The following is a 17,072-nucleotide window of genomic DNA, read 5'->3' as shown; positions in this document are numbered from 1 at the left end:
GGAACTCTGTGATCAATACTAGGAGGCAGCCTGGACGGTTGTAATTGATTAAGTGAGGCGCTTAAATAGAACGATCACAATCTAATTATCGTCCATCACTGACTGAAGGTATCCTCTAAAGTTAAAAGGGGGTGGGGGGACCTCGATGGCTCAAACCTGAAATCGTAGCACTGCAGGGGCTGAGGCAGGGGAATTACTACAAGTTTAAGGTTAGCTTGGGATACATAGTGAGTTCCAGGCCAGCCTGACCTTCAGAATGAAACTTGGTCTGGAAAAAAGAAAACAAAGAAAAACTCAGTGCTCTTCTTGGCTCTTGCTAGACACAAAGCAGGAAGCCATGACTGGGGAGGGGACCTGGAGAAGGAACAACAAACCGGGGCCACTCTGCTGGGCAGCAGTTTTGACCAGCCTCCTTTTCCCTTTTCTTTCTTTCTTTTTCTTTCTTTTTTTAAATTGGATGATTTATTTACATTTCATATGTTATCCCCTTACCCCATCCCCCACCCACCCAGGAACCCCATATCCCCTCACCCTTCCTCCTGCTTCTCTGCGGATGTACCCCTACCTACCCCCCCCACTCCCACCTCCCCACCCTCAAATTCCCACACACTGGGGCGTCCAGCTTTCATGAGACCAAGGATCTCTTCTCCCACCTATGCCCACCAGGGCCCTCCACTTTTACATATACAGCTGCTTGGCACCTGCACCTTAATTTCTTCCAGGGACTACCCTCTCATTTCATGGTGTCTCAGGCGGGCTTCCTCTCTGCACGCCCAGCCTGAATACAGGTAAACTCTGACCCAGCAGGACGCCCAGCCTGAACACAGGTATCCTCTGACCCAGCAGGATGTTCTCTGCTGGGAACTTAGAGCAATGTGGGATGACCTGAGGCCACTTCCTTGGTAGATACCTGAATCAAAACCCTGTCGTTTCAGCTGACAGGCAGGTCATCTGCACTTAGCCTGACCCCACAGAGTCCAACCTTTCCCATGGCCTTCCAATAAATGTCTTGCTGTTAAAATTAGATAAAGTTAGTGTTATTGCTTCCAAATAACACAGGCCTCAGATCAATGTCACCCCAAAGGCTCCCACTTGGAAGTTCTGAACAAAGATAGGTAAGGAGCCTTCACTTGTATCTTCTGGCAAAACTAAGCCCTCTGACCTCTGGCCCTTTCTCCTCTTTGGGGGCTGAGCAGAGACACTGCAGGTCACAGCAAAATTTGAGTGGCTATGAAAATCTTAGGTGTGGATGAGTTCCAGGAGTGAGGTTCAGGAGGTGAGTGACAGGCAGATCGTGGCTGTGATCTCCAGCAGCAGCAGCAGCAGCAGCACACTGCTCAGCACAAGGGTATTTGGTGATCTCTCGGTCACGTTTCATCTGAGTGTTTCAGGATTTGCCTGTTGCTGCCAGGAGAATTCCTACAAAATAGATGGGCAGTTTAAAGCAACAGAAGTTTACTCTTGTTCCCTTCTTCCTTACGCCAGCCAGGACTAGGAAAAGCTTCAACTAGTACAATCAAGATAATCCCTCCCAGGAATCTCCAGAGAGTAATCTAGTCTAAAAATTCCCTTGGAGAAGCTGCAAAGCTGGTGTCCTAGGTGACTCCAGAACCCAGCAAGAAGACAGCCCACCAGAGCCATCGGATTTTCCCTGCCTCTTCCAGATTGTGAAGATGGTAGGCGCTTCCTGGCTTGTGGCAGCATGTCTCCACTGTCTGGTTCTATTTTCACATGGCCTTCTCTTCGTGCCTGTATATCTCAGCACTACCCCCCTCCGCCGGATTCTTTTTTTATAAAGACAGCAATCATGAAATGTAGTACCCACTCTAAAAAGAGGAGAGACTCTTCTCAAGAGCCTTCATAGAATCTCAAAAGCCATTTTTTCCAAATAAGGTCATTGTATTCGTGACTTTTCTGCCTCTGTGATAAAATACTTTGACAAAAGCAGCTTATAGAAGAAAGGGTTTGCTTTGGCTTGTGGTTATAGAATGCTGGATGTCCACCATGGTAGAGAAGGCAGGGATGCCTGCAGGAGCAGGGAGCTGGAAGAGCATATTCCCAATCACACAAAAAAGAAAGTGTGATTCCTACACACACACACACACACATAAATGCATATGTGCGAACACACCCATGCACACGGATGAGAACCAGATGCAGGGTGTAGTTCTCACATGAGACTTCACAGCTGGCCTCCAGTGACCCACTTCCCCAGCAAGGCTCCCAGGCCTAAGGGTTCTGTAGCCTCCTAAATCGATGCCACCGACTAGAAACCAGCTGTTCAAATACATGAGCCCATGGGGGACATTTTTATCCAAACTACAGTAGTCCCCTTGGCAGATTCTAGGAGATGGAGCTTGGGAACTTCCTGGAAGCCATCCACCCACTCACGGAGAACTAGATAACCCAAATAAACCCTAGATATGCTAAATCCAGTTAAAACTCTTCCAACAGAGAAAACCTCCAGTTCGGGGGTGGGGGAGAATCAAAGTTCCCTGGAAAATTCTAACAGATATTTAAGGAAGCTAAGATATCCTTTACACAGTCCTCAGAACCAACAGGAAGAAGCATAAACTTCAGCTTCCAGGAAGACGTCATAAAAACTTTTCTCCCATTGCATTTAAGGGAGGGCTGAGGTAAACTGAGGAATAACACTAGAGTAAAAAGGAAATTCTGGAACAGAAAAACGCAATAAAGAAAAATTCAAATCTCCACGAGTAATCTCAAGAATATCTTTCGGGGACCAAGGAAAGAACAAGGAATTACATAATCCTGACACAGTGACTGATAAAGAGTGACAGGGACCTCTGAAAACTGAGGACTTAATGACCAGATCCTACATGTACCACCCACCTACAGCAGTCCTGGAGCAGGACAAGGAGAAGGCAGGACTGAAAAGAAGAAAAAAAAAAAGTAGTTGACGTTTCCCAGATTTCCCAGTGTAGAAACCTACAAAGACCAGAAAATGAATAAACTCAAACCAAACTGTATCAAGACATACCACAACCAAACTTATAAAAACCAAAGCAGCCTTGAAACAACACAAAGACTCCCTCCATACGGGAACAACCAGAAGAAGAGCAGGTGCCAGATACATGGGTCAGAAAGAAATGGCACGCCTCAAGGAAGGACCACTCGACCCAGAACTCTATATCCAGGAAGTCTTTTATTCTTATTTATCTACATGTACGTGCCTATGTGAATATTAGCCATGTGTGTACAGATGCACTTGGAGGTCAGAAAAAGACACTAGACCCCATGGAGTTACTGGCTGTCATGATCACCTGACAGTGGTGCTGGGAACCCAACTCTGCAAGAGCAGCAAATGCCCCTGTAGGCTGACACAGCTTTGCATCTCCCTGCCAAGAAAGTCCCTTAAGGCAAAGAGGACAATTGTCTGGTGAAAGGGGAAAAGTGAATTTGTGGCTGTGTGTGTGCTCCTCCCTAAAAGAACAGCAAACAGAAGCTCTGCAAACAGACAGGAAATGATAAGACAGAGCATTAAACACAGGAAGAACAAAGAAAAACAGAAGGACAAGATGGGCAAACCTCCGCTGCCTTTTGTTCTTGAGTTTTCTGAATTATGTTTAATGGTAAGACCCAAATAATATTATATACAAGCTGATTTAAAACTATGTTCTAGGGCTGGAGTGATGACTCAGTGGTTAGAAGCACTGTCTGTTCTTCCAGAGGTCCTGAGTTCAATCCCTACCCCTCACCAACAACCACATGGTGGCTTATACCCAACTCTAATGTAATCTGATGCCCTTTTCTGGCATCTGGCATGCAGGTATGTGTATGTGTGTGTGTATGTATATATATATATATATATATATATATATATATATATAAAAAATAAATATATATCCATATATACAAGAGTACTCATATACATAAAACAAATAAATATACATAAAATAAATGCAAAATACATCAAGTAAGTAATAAAATAAATACATATTTTTTAAAAACCAAACTATGTTATATATGAGGAGGGGCAAAAGATGTAAAAGATTTCTAGTGATATTACCAGTTAACCGTGATAAATAGGAATATATAATACTTAAAGGAATCCTTTTTACAGGCTATACAAAACAAAAATCATAGGTTAATCATAATGGAATTCTAACACTCACAGAGAGGCAAAAACATAGAAAGAGACAAGAACACATCTCTGTCTCATTCATGTGCATGTATGTGTGAACACACATGGGGAGAGAGAGAGAGAGAGAGAGAGAGAGAGAGAGAGAGAGAGAGAGAGAACAAAATGAAATGGGAGACTTGGGTACTGACATGCCAGTGATTTCACCAAATATAAATGTAAATACCAATTAAGGTGCAAAATATATTAAAAACATGAGTCAACTATAACTGACTATAAGAAACTCACTTCAAATACAGCAGTATAGTCCATTTAGCAGGCAAGGATAAAGAAGGGTGCATTATATAAACACTAGTTAGAAGAAAATCAGGCTAGGTATGGCAGTACACACATGTAATCCCAGGACCCAGGATTGAGGCAGGAGACTCGTGTTCAAAGATCTTGGGCTACATAGTGAGACACAGTTTTAGGTAAATAGAGAGAGGCAGAAAGGAGAGAAGAAAAGAAGGAGGGAAGGAAACAGGTTTATCTATATTCATATCAAATAGTTAATTTTGTATCAAAGATAATGAGCAGACAGAGAGGGGCCTTAACAAGGTCAGTCTACCCAAAGGCATAGCCATCCTAAACTCATGTGCACAGAAGGCGTAGCCATCCTAAACTCGTGTGCACAGAAGGCGTAGCCATCCTAGACTCGTGTGCACAGAAGGCGTAGCCATCCTAAACTCGTGTGCACAGAAATAGGAATACAAAATATGTGATGGCAAACTCCATGAACCTGAAAGAAGAAGACAGGAAAGTCCAAGTACAGGCATCATATCAGCATCAGCATCATATAGAATGAGCAGACTAGTTGTCAGGGGTTACAGAAGAATTCAAAACACTACCAGGCCTCTGATGTAGAAAATGCCACATGCCAGTGACAGAATATACATTCTTTTTTGGTGTTCCTAGAACACTGCCATTTACCATGCCACAACCATAAAACAAGCCTCAACAAATTTATAAATCAGAGGGAATATTTTCTGGCCATAATAGAATCAAACAGGGGTTATATAAAAAGAAATATAAGTGGATCAACCAAACACAGAAATAAAGGAACACATATCTAAATAATCCATAGATCACCTGCACGTGTGCGCACACACATGTGCACATACACACCCAGACAGACACACATACACGCGCACACAAAACTGTAATAAATGACAATGAAAATACAATTTGTCAAAACTTGTGGGATGGGCTGGAGGAATGTTTCAGTGGTCAACCTACAGAGACCTGGGTTCAGCCTCTAGCCAGCTCATAACCATTTGTAACTCCAGTTCTAGAGAATTCAAGCCCATCCATGGGCACTGCATGCACACGGTGCACAGACATACACACAGGCAAAATACCCAAGCGCATAAATAAAAATAAATATTTACAAGAGAAAGAAACTCATGATTCACAGACTACAGGCAATGCAGAAAATCTAATGTTACTAGAAGTTTCACAGGACACAAGGTCAATCCGTAAAAGATTGATTGTGTTTTATATACAAGCAAGGACTAATCAGAATTTAAAAAGAACATTTACATGCTAGTTACAACAGTGCCAAAATATGTCAGTATTTAAATATAAGTCTAATGAAATTTTATGGCATGTTGGTTATTTATGCTGAAAACGACAAACCACTGATTAAAGAAATCAGGGGAGACCAAAACAAATGGAGAACTCTGCATCAGAAGGCCCGGATTTTTTTTTTTTTGAAATGTCTCTCCTAAAATGTATCTCTAAATTCAGTGCAATCTCAATATTAAACTTCCATCACCCCCTTTCAACGGAAATTCTTAAATAGGTTCGGAAACACGAAGGAGCTACAACAAGCCAGGCGGCTTGGAAAGACAGCCACTTTGAAGGGCTCTCACTATGGGATGTAAAGTGTGGTGTAAGCTGTGGTAGCCAATAGTGTGTCTGTGAAAACCAGGGGTCGGTGCACATGATGCGTGGCAGTCCCATGGGGAGGCATCTTCCTCACTGCATGGAGAGAGGGCAGCAGGACACTCCTGGAGAGGAGCATCACCAGGAAGACCCTCTGGTGGTGGCTACTACCCTAAAACATTTTCCAAGAAGCTTCTTGGGTACCGAACATGACCTATGAGAAGATAAAAGAACAAAGCCGGGGTGGAAGATAACAGAAAACACTTAACCTGGGTTTACAGCCTGCTTGTGAGCACATGGCAGTGACCTTCGGAAAACTCAATGTAAATGGAAGGATCACCTGATTAGGGACTAGGGACGGGGACAAGGGCTGGAAGTGCAACCTGAATGACAGAGACAAGAACCTGGGAAGTGTGGCCCTTATACTCATGGCTCTACCAGTATATAGAGAGCCTTGAGTTTGATTTTGTTTGTCAGAGTCCCCAAGTTACTACCTGGACAATGAGTGCTGAATAAATACCTGTCGGACAAATAAGTAAATAAATGATCTCACAGGCGTCTGGGATTCATGCTTTTTGTACGACAGGCGTGCAACTCATGACTTAGCTGGCTCACACTGAGGGCAGGAGCTGGGCCTTTGCCTCCTTGTGTTCCTGCAGTGCCTAGAAGATGAAGTTCTCTTTGCAAAGATGATGGGCCTGTGCCCAGGAGTTAGTACAGGACAACACCCTGTTTTGAATGAGACGCATTCAGCCATTAGCTTTGATTTACTGATGCTTGCCAAAGACATAAGGCATTGCACCAAGTTCCCATCACTCCGCCTCACCACAGTGACAGTAAGTCAAAGAGCCCTGGTGGGCAGGAGCTATGCTCATTAATTGGTGATGAAGAGAGGAAATTACTTCCCCTCAGAAGCACATTGCTGCTGCTATGCTGGTGGAATTCCTCTCCCCACCTTGTTTACTAGCACTCAAGGCTAAAAGGAGGTTCAGGTTAGCTGCATTTCCTCTGGATGCTGCAGTCAACATGTAGAGGTCAAGCTGTCCTAAGAAAAGTGGTTTTGGGGAAGTGGCTAGGAAGCGAAGCTTTTCTGCTCCTTTCTGGGAGGTTTTCTTCTGTAAAAATATCTAACAACCCTACAGGTATTTAACTCTTCTTTGGCCACTGGGGTATCTGGGATAGAACGAAGACTCAGAGTCCACTGTAAGTTATAAAGGCCGGGAACAACCCCAAGGGGAAGGAGAATGTTACGGATGAGCTCTTGATCCTCCTGTAGGCTTCAGTGATCCCTGGTGGCCAACTGGTCTCTGGGAGATCTCAGATTTTATAATAGAGTCTGAAGTTTACAATGCCTTCGATTCTTATGGTGTTGGAGAAACGCTGAATTCCCTATCCCAAAGGAAGACTCTGCTACAACCTATATGTTGACCTGACCTCCTATTCTTGGCCAAAGAAAGGTGGGAACCTACCAAGGACAGTAGTGAATATGTTCCCACACTCAGAGGTTTCACAATTGGATGGACTCCTTGGGGTCATGGAAGTACTTGTAAGAACTCTTAAGATGACCTATAGACCCACCCACTAATCCATCCCATCAGGAAGAGATTCAGATGCTGTCTGAGGGTTTTATTGCTGTGAAGGGATGCCGTGACCATGGCAACTCTTATAAAGGAAGCCATATATTTGGGGGTGGCTTTTAGTTCAGAGGTTTAATCCATTATCATCACGGCAGGCAGACATGGTGCTGGAGAAGGAGCTGAGAGTTCTATATCTGGATCCACAGGCAGCAGGAAGAAAATGAATCACACTAGGCCTGGCTTGAGCTCCTGAGACCTCAAAACCCACCCCCAGTGCAGACTTCCTCCAACGATGTACGCCTACTTCAACAAGGCTATACCTCACGATAGTGCTAATTCTGATGAGCCTATGGGGTCATTTTCTTTCAAACTACCACAAATGCATTTGAGAATAACCCTGGATGCAGAATCCTGGGATTTTCAGAGACTCCGTGGGCTAAATTAACCAGGCAACTCTGAGATGCCAAGGAAAACAGCATCTACAAGCTTCTAGATTCTGTAAGAGCAAACATTTCCTAAGAGTGTGGGTAGAGAAGGGGTTCTCCAGTGTCTAAAGGAACCAGAATTATCTGGGGGGGCTTGACAGGTACCAGGTGCTGGGTCCCATCTGGAGTTCGTGATTCAGTAGGTCTAAGGTGGTGCCTGGCAATCTCTAGCATGTTCTCAAGTGATGCTGACGGTCTAGGACTACTCTCAGAGAACAGCTGGATCAGGGTGTCATGCCAGGAGTGCCCCCTGCCCTGTCTGATAAGTGGATTGATTCTGGCTTCTGAGGGGCCTGTTTCCCATCCCTTCTTCTTCTGTGGTCTAGCTTAGTCTTCACTGCCCTTTGATACCAAGAGACTCATAACCCCCACCATGGCTCTTTATTTGGTATCTTGGTTCAATTCTTGCTGGATTCAGGAGTCTTCCTTGATCTCTGTTCTATCAGATCTCTCCTCAACTCCTTGTCAAGCCAAGTCACCAAAATTCCCACCAGCATACATCCTATCTGCTCCCTGCTGGTTTCTGGAAGCATAATATGAGCTGTTGCATAAAAATAAACCCTTCAGAATCTGTCAGTTCTAACCCAAACAATTGTTGGGTATGGTGATGCACACCTTTAATCCCAGCACTTGGAAGACAGAAGCAGGTGGATCTCTGTGAGTTCGCGGCCAGCTTGCTCTACATAGTGAGTCCCAGGACAGCCAAGACTATGGTGTTACATGTGCCTTTGTCTTCGGTCAATGATTTTTCCCAGAGGAACTGTGATGAGATAAAACCCAAACTGAGGGGAGCCATCTTACAGCCACTAAAGTCCCAAGGCTGTTCCACTAAAGCCTGGTAATCTCACCTGCCAAGAGAGACTGGAGGCAGAATCGCTGTTACTATTCTTGTTGCTATGAAAGACCCAGGAAAACATCATGGCATAAGAAATGTCTTTTAATTTAACTTGTCTGGTGCCATCTGAGGAAAAAGGGTCTCAATTACTGGTGGGAACAGAAGGGCACTGCAGGCATGGTGAGGTCAGGAAGGGACCTTGGGGGTTTCTAGGTGCTGGTACTGTCTTCTTTCAGTCTCGTTTCCCCACAGAATGTATGGCTTTAATATACCTGAGCAGAAGCATGCCCCGGCATTGTGCTGTGCCTACATTTAGCTGCTGAGACAGAGAATCAAAGGGTTGCTGCTGGCTGTGAATCAGGAGACAGAATTGGGGATGTCTCTGAAGGAGCTGGAGATGTCTTGAAGAGAAGTTTAAGGAGGGTCTGTGGCTAAGAAGAACAGGAGAGGGATGGGGTAGAGCGATCTAGAGGGGAGGGAGTGACAGAGAGGGATAGCAGAGAAGGTGATGGTGACCTCAACCTTCCCCAGGTAAGGAGGAGTCAAGTATGTGAAGGGGGAGGGGGAGAAGATGCTTCCTGATACAGAGGCAGGGAAGGGAATCTGGGGAAGAAATGAGTGTTAGGTTATTGGAAACAAGTAGAAATGAGTGAAGGTCTAAACATTTATAGGAAGTCAGGGCATTCCTCTGGGAACCTGGATGTAGAGCCAGACATGCAGGCGGGGCGTCTCTGTCCTGTCTTTAGCAGTTCACTGATTAGAATAATCCTCACTGTTTCTCCACCTCAGCCCAGCCCAGCCCAAGGTATGAATGCATGGAGTTGGACCCTAGCTCCAGTCAGGGTTTAGAAAGAGCCATGTTCTTCAAATCTGAGCCCCCACCTCCTCAGAAAGCTGTGTCCTGTCCCATCCCCCCCCCAGCCCCCATGCTGAGGATGTCAGAGCCTACCAGGCTTTGGGACTGGAGGCTCACAGTTCCCTTTCCAGGGTGCTTGACCCTGTTGTGCAGCCTCGCTTCTTCGCTTTCTCTCTCTCTCTCTCTCTCTCTCTCTCTCTCTCTCTCTCTCTCTCTCTCTCTCTCTCTCTCCACTCTTCAGCCTTCTCTATTCAACAGGCTTAAACCCAGGTCACATGTCTTCACTGTCCTCTCTGGGGAAGTCCTTTCCTCCTCTATAACCCCAAAGCAGAAGTTGAATGACTCTGCCCCTCTAAGGTGTGCATGGGGCATGTCACAACAAGACATCTGTAAGCTGAGATCTACACTGCTTAGGGAGCCAGGACAGCCCAAGGCTTCCTGTAGTGGGGGTGGGGAAAGGGTAGAAACGGGATGGGTACAAGGGGAGCCGAGGCTACAGGAGGAGGTTCTGGAATAACATGCTCCCCAGAATTGTCTGGAAAGTTCTGAACTCCAATCTAGTAGGTTCTCCTAAAGGTATGGGTGTGCACTTCAGGATGGGAAGATAGAACATGTTTATTTAGCAATAAGTTAGACAGATTTATAACTTGTAAACACTTAGGCATATGTATGGAGTGGGGCCCCTCTGATTCTTACCCTAGGACCCTGTGGGTGTTGGGATAAGCCAGTCTAATTCCAAACTTTACTTAGTAATTGAGTATTCTTAGTTTTCCCAAAGGAAAGAGGTGTCGAAGCAAACGTCTTCTGTCTTGCCTTAATTTTCTCTTTTCTTGCAGCCATCTCATCCCTTCTCACCCCCCAGGAATTCTCTCCTGGGCTATCCATCCTCCCCGCTTGGTTTTCTGTCTTCACAGCACCAACCCAACCTCCTTTGAAAAGTCCCCCAGCCTCCATCTCGCACGGAGGGAAAAGCCCAGCTTGCTGGTTTGTGTTCCCCCACCCCTTCCACCTCCCACTATCTCGGCCCACCTTCCTCCCAGCTCTCAGCATCCTTGACCCATGAGGACACGCACACACTGTCTGGCTCAGCTCTGTGATGTTTTTCCAGCACCTATTACTTTGGGAGCACTCATGCAAGAAGATCTAATAGAGGATCCTGTGGCACAGATAGAACCCGAGTTTAGCCAGGGTCAGAAGGGCAAGGACAATGACATCAAGGAGCTCTGAGCAGAGCTGGCAGGAAAAGCAACCATGGAACCCTGTCCAGCAGCACGAGGGGGCTATGGAAGGAGGGCAAAGGCAAGGCTCGAGAGCACTTCCAGAAGGTCAGTCCGTGTGAGGTATAATCAAGTTGGGGACAGCAAAGAAGGAAAAAGTCGATTCCAGGCTGCTACTATAGCACGCTGGGGAAGCACTGGCTGTCAGTGGACAGGGATGCCAAGGAGGATCTGAGATGCAAAGGGGATGATAGACAGATACTGGAGGAAGTGCCTTGGTTGGGTCAGATGACTTTCAGGAGCCACAGGGCTCAGTCAGAGCTGGAATAGAAGTCCCCAGGTATGTGCAAGGCGCCATAGCCTCCGATGCACTAGAAGTCTTCTTTTTTTCCTTAATCATTCATGTATTAGTTACCTCCTCTTTGCCGTGACAAAAGCAGCTTAAGGAAAAGTTTCTTTTACTCTCACTCTGGGGAGACAGCCCATCACGGCAGGGAAGGCGAGGCAGCGGAGCGCAGAGCATGGAGCACGAAGCCGATGGTCACGTTTAATTCTCCATCAGGAGGCAGAGAGATGATGCTAAGGCATCGCCCATTCTCCTGATTGTGTCCAGGACCCCGGTCCATGGAACAGAGCCACCCACAGCTAGAATAGCTCTTCCACCTCAAGTAACTCAATCTAGAAACTCCTTTATAGACAGGCCAGAGGTTCGTCTCCGTGATTCCAGCCCCTGTCAAGTTTCACACTCCCCACCTAGGCTATTTACCCACGCCATCCTCTAGGCATGAGGCACTTCTTAGGTGATGTCTGATTCTCTACCTCTCCCCTCACCCTCTCAGCCCTGTGTTTCTGCTTCTGTTCACCACTGGCTGCCCTCTGTAGATGATAGCTCTGTGGCTTTGGCCATGTTGTCAAACCCCTCTCTGCCCCATTTTATGATTAGTTATTAATCTTGTGAAAGAGTTTTCAGAGAGGGCTGAAGGAAACAGAACCCCGATCCCGCTGCTGTTACAGTGATTCTGGCAGTGGCTTCTTCCGGCTGGTTGGTTGTATGAATCCATCACTCTACAAACTCACAGAAGGAAGTACAGGGCCACACATGGCTTGTCTGTGTCTTCCTGGGACAAGTCTGGGGACCTATGACCCCTAGACCATATACTCATCGGTGAGTAGTTACTGAGTACTGCTGTGGGACTCACAATAGAATCAGGATAAACAAAGTTGAAGAGCAGCCGGGGCAAGGCAGACACTAGCTTCCCCATGAAGAGTGTGGTAGACAGTCATAGACCTCGGGCTGAGATTCTGTGAGTCCAGCGAGTCAGGAAGGAGGAAGCTGCAGACAGACCTAGTTAAATCCTATTATTCCAGTCCTATCACAGGCAGCAGAGATGAACTGAGTTCTCCCTTTGACCCTCACAAACTAGCACTTAAGAACGAGGGTATAGTTCCTTAGGAATATCTCACTAGAATTAAGCTTAGGCCCGATCCCCTCACTTTTCAAGGAAGACCCTCATCCACTGTCCACCATTACGTCTGCCCAGTCTTGCAAGGTAAGGACTTCCGGCCAACATCAATTCATTCATTGGGCTCCAAGGTATTTTTAGCTCTGGGCAGCCAGGCCTGGTGGGTGACTGGCAGCAGGCGGAGCCTTCCATGTTTCTCCTGGCTCAGCATTAGAGGTGGCTGGGCAGAGGGTGGAGGCCCATGCATACCTGGTATCCTGGTCCACAGCTGCCTCATTGTCCCTAGGGGAGGAGCCGGGTTTCTGCCTCTGCCACTGACCTGAGGCTGGGAGCATTCTTTCCTGTTGATTCATTCTAGGGAATGTTTTGGGCCCAGGTCGGGTGGGGTAGGGCCACTGGGGGGACATCTTAGACATGAGCAGCCAGGGGTGGACCCAGGTCTCTGGCAACATGGTTAAGGTGACCTGGCTGTCACATGCCATCCTGGTCCTTATTACCTCTGCCTTGAGGTCACGTTTATTTACACACCCTCCCTCTCCAGACTGGGATAGACCCCTGTCAGCGTCTAGCACTTCAGCCCTTTTTCTAACACATAGGAGAAAATCAACAGAGGGGCCTGAATGAAGAAATCGTTAGGATACCTGGCAATATGTGGGGGACATGCCACTCACCACTCGCTGTTCTGACACTAGAGAGGAAGCTGGAAACTTCTGCTCATTTCACAAGTGAGATTCTGAAGGAGCTCAAGGGACCAAGACTGGAAGCCTGAGGCTTGGAGCCTGGTTGGTACTTCAGCTGGGGACTCCCCTCCTCAGGCCTTCCTTCATTTGCTGTATCCTATAGCCTCTTAATCCCCTCCATCCTATTGCCCCCACGCCCTTGAACCTGGCAAGGACCAGGGACAACCTGGCTAAGTACCGGAAGTTCTCTGTTGAGAGGTTTATGACTCTGGGGAGCAAATCCTGTCTCCTGGAATTGAATTTCACAATGAGCAGAGCTTTGCTCTCAGGACGCCTTCAGAAAACCTGGAGGACCAGGTCACAGAGAGGCTGACCCCTGCTATTCAAGCACCATCGCCCTACCACTAAATGGGGTTCTGACCCAAAGGGGCGCTAGCATTGTTCTGCATAAGCAGCCCTCGGGAGCCAGACCTAAGACTGTGGGGCGCTCAGTTCCACGAAGTCAATGGGACACAGCCCTGATCGCCTGTTAGAGGAGAAAACCGTGTTTGCAGAGGGACTCGCAGACCCGATCCTAGCCACTCGGTGCTGCCACTGCCTTGAGTCTCCGGGGACTCCGTCATCCCTGCGCTCCCCGCAGCGCCTGGGACTTCCCAACTTGGCCCTGTCCCGAGCTGCGCGCCTGGCTGATGGCCGGCTGGGCGGGGCTGCCCGTGCACACAGGCGCGCCCGAGGCGGGGCCTGTGACCTCCCCCGGGGAAGGGCCCGACTTGGGGAGGGAGGCTGGAGGATAAAAAGCCCCCAGGGCGCCCCGAGAGGCCCGTTAGCGCTGCTCAGCCGCGGCGCCCGGCCCAGCCCCGATCTCCGAATCCAGCCGGTGAGCTCCTGCCTGTTGTGATCTTCTGTCTGCCTCTTGCTGTCTGTCTTTTCTTCTGTCTCCCGCGGGTGGGCAGGCCTCTGAGGGTTCTAGGGGCTCCGAGGGATGGAGGAATCCCATGGATAAGTCAGTCCAGTCCCTGATGGGTCACAACCTGCTTCCCCACTGGACAAGTGCCCATGTTAGGGAAGTTGGTTCGAGGCTCCATGAGTGGAGAGCTTTGACCCGCGGAAGTCTGCGTGTTAGGTTTGCGAACACACTGTGAAACCTTTTCTCACCCTGCAAGAATGCTGGAGGCAGAGTAAAATAGAACTAGACGTCTCTCCTGTGATTCCGGGCACTAAGCACTGGGGCAAAGCTGGGCTCCCCGCTGCTACCAACACAGAGCTGGAGGTGAGGTGAAGAGGGTTTGTGGGTAGGGGGCTTCAAACCCCGCCTTCCCCAGAGCTACATCGGTGGGGGCCCATTTGCACCCTCTAACCACAGGAACGATGCCATAAGGGTGCAGGGCCCAGAGAGCTACAGAGAAAGGACTAGGAGTGACCCACAGCTGAAGTCGCAGGACAGCCCCCACTCCCCACCCCATGCTCTAGGAATCTTGGGCAATCACCCTCTTCCAGTCCTTCCTCCTGGCCAGGCCAGGTGCCTGTGTCTTCAGACTTGACACCAGCGCCCTCGCACTTCAGCCTGAGTCATAGCCAGTGACAAGGTAGAGTTCCATTCACCCTCCCTCCCCCTCCCCCATCCAACATCAATCACTCCTGTGGTTTCTCGAGAGCCCAGCCTGTAGCCAGGTGGCCTGTTTGAATTCTGGCCAGTCCAGCTATTTCATTTCTTGGGACCTGATGGAGACGCCCATTCAGACACGTTCCTAGAGGCATTCCTAACCGGTTCCTCCCTTGCCCATTCCCTTCTGCCCTGGAGAGGAGAAAGGGCTCCTTCCTTCTCCGAGGCCCGTTCTCAGCCGTTCTGAGTACTCCTGTTCTCAGTTCGGTGGGAAGGTAGGATGCTGGGAGGCCTTTCTGGAGGGAGCAACATTTGAGCTGGGTGTTGAAGTGTGTGTAGGAGTTTAACAGTCTTGAGTAGGATGAGCCGGGGAATGACAATGAGAAGAAGAGTTTGGTGCCAGTAAACGTTCTGGGAACCTGGAATGGACAGGAAGTATGGGAGGGGACCTCTCCAGGGTCTGCCTCCTGATAGCTTGGAAGGAAGGGCATTGCCCTAACTTAGAGGCCAGGGTCTTGCAGCAGAAGCCCACCCCTGTCTCCAGGCAAGGAGCCTGAAGGCCTGTGGCTTCTGAGGAGACATCCTCCATGCAGAGGGGGCTTTAGCTACAGTCACAAACCAGAACAGCCTAACATATTGCAGACCCCAACAGCATGTTACTCCCTAGGAACACTTCTCATTTTACATGTGTGTGAATGGAGACACCGAGAGAGGAAACCTGGACTCTGGACATGTTCGGAGACGGTAGTTCCCTGACCCTTAGCAGGAGCAGTGTAGAGTCACCTCTAGCTCAGACCCAGTGACCTAGTCTCAGTGTGGCAGATGGGATGGAGGTAGGGTCTGGCCTCCTATTATAGCTGAAAGGGACTGGGGCGAGTCTAGGGACACACAGTTGGACAGTGGAGACCAGAGGATCTACCAAGCTTCTGTAGTGATATTGATGGCCCATTTCTGCAAGTTACTCTTCATAGGGACTGGCATGTCCCTATTGATTTGTTATGTATAGATGTTGTCACCTCCATTTGACAGAGGGGAGACAGACACTGAGGTGCAAAGTTGTTTCTCATTACCTAGGCTAGTGGGAAAGTGGAATTTGAACCCGGGCAGTCTGACTCTGCCAGAAAGCCCTCCCACACGGCAAGCCCCTTGCTGTGGCACCTCCCACACAGGCAACAACAGATGGTTCAGAGTGCCACATTCACATCTGGCTTCATTCTGGGCACTGCAATGCAACAGAAAGTCCTTACTTCCATGGAGTGTCTTTCCCCAAGGCCATCTGGTATACCTCTATTCTCTTTCATCCAGCCTTGCACTGATCAAGGCCATGGAGTTGGGGTCAGCACTGGGTCCTGGGGCTCAGCTGGATGCCAACCTTGGGGAATGGAGTGGCAGAGCCTGAAATTTTCTCTACTCTGGCTGATGAGCTGTGTCCTTCTCCATGAGTAGGGTTGCCAGGTAGTCAAGGGTAAAGTACAACTCTTGATCTTCCTGCCTCAACCTCCCAAATGCAGGGGTTCTGTGCAGATGCTCCCTTTCCTGGCTGACCTGTTACACCTATAAAAAGCTTTCTCACTTCTCTGTCCATGTGTAGTGAGGGTAAGGAATAGTGTTTAATGTCTCCAGGTGCCTCAACACCTGGCCTAACTGATTATGCCCAAGAGGCCAGCTGCACTGGCTTGTCCTGTAGTCCCAGGCATTGGGAGGCAGAGGCAGGGGTGTCCCAAACTCAAAGCCAGCTCTAGCATTACAACAAGATCCTGTTTTGTTTTGTCTTTCACCCAGAAGACACATGCACTGGCAGGGTGTCAGTCCTCTCCCTCCACTCCTAGGGTGACCTTCAGAGCCAAGGTGGAGGAGTGTCAGCAGTGGGTGGCCTCAGGGGACTCTAGTGGCTCTGCTCACACATGGTTCATCTCTGTGCCCTGCTCTGCCTGACAGTCCCAGGACTAAAGTTGCTAAAGCACTGAGGGTTCCAGCCTGCCCCTACCCCTCGACTGCATGTGTCCCTCCCTGAACCTTCCCAGGGGCTCTCATCCTAATAAGACGAAGGGAAAGTGCTCTGCAAGGTGCACATGCTTCTCCATCATCTGGGACCTGCCTGTCCCTCCCCTTTCACTTTCACATCTCCAGCAGTAACAGGAGATGGGTACCTGCTGCTCTGCTCCTGCACAAACTCTTTCTTCTGGTCCCCCTTTACCCGCCCTGTCCTCTCTAGCTGAAATAGCTCCTTTCCAGCCCCGGAGAACTCTTATTCATTCAACAAGACCCAGGTTAAGTAGTCCTTTCCCTTCCTTCCTTCCTTCCTTCCTTCCTTCCTTCCTTCCTTCCCTC

Source organism: Grammomys surdaster, unplaced genomic scaffold (genome assembly GCF_004785775.1).
Source record: "Grammomys surdaster isolate TR1022 unplaced genomic scaffold, NIH_TR_1.0 66, whole genome shotgun sequence".
NCBI lineage: Eukaryota > Metazoa > Chordata > Mammalia > Rodentia > Muridae > Grammomys > Grammomys surdaster.
Note: the sequence above shows the minus strand (reverse complement) of the source record.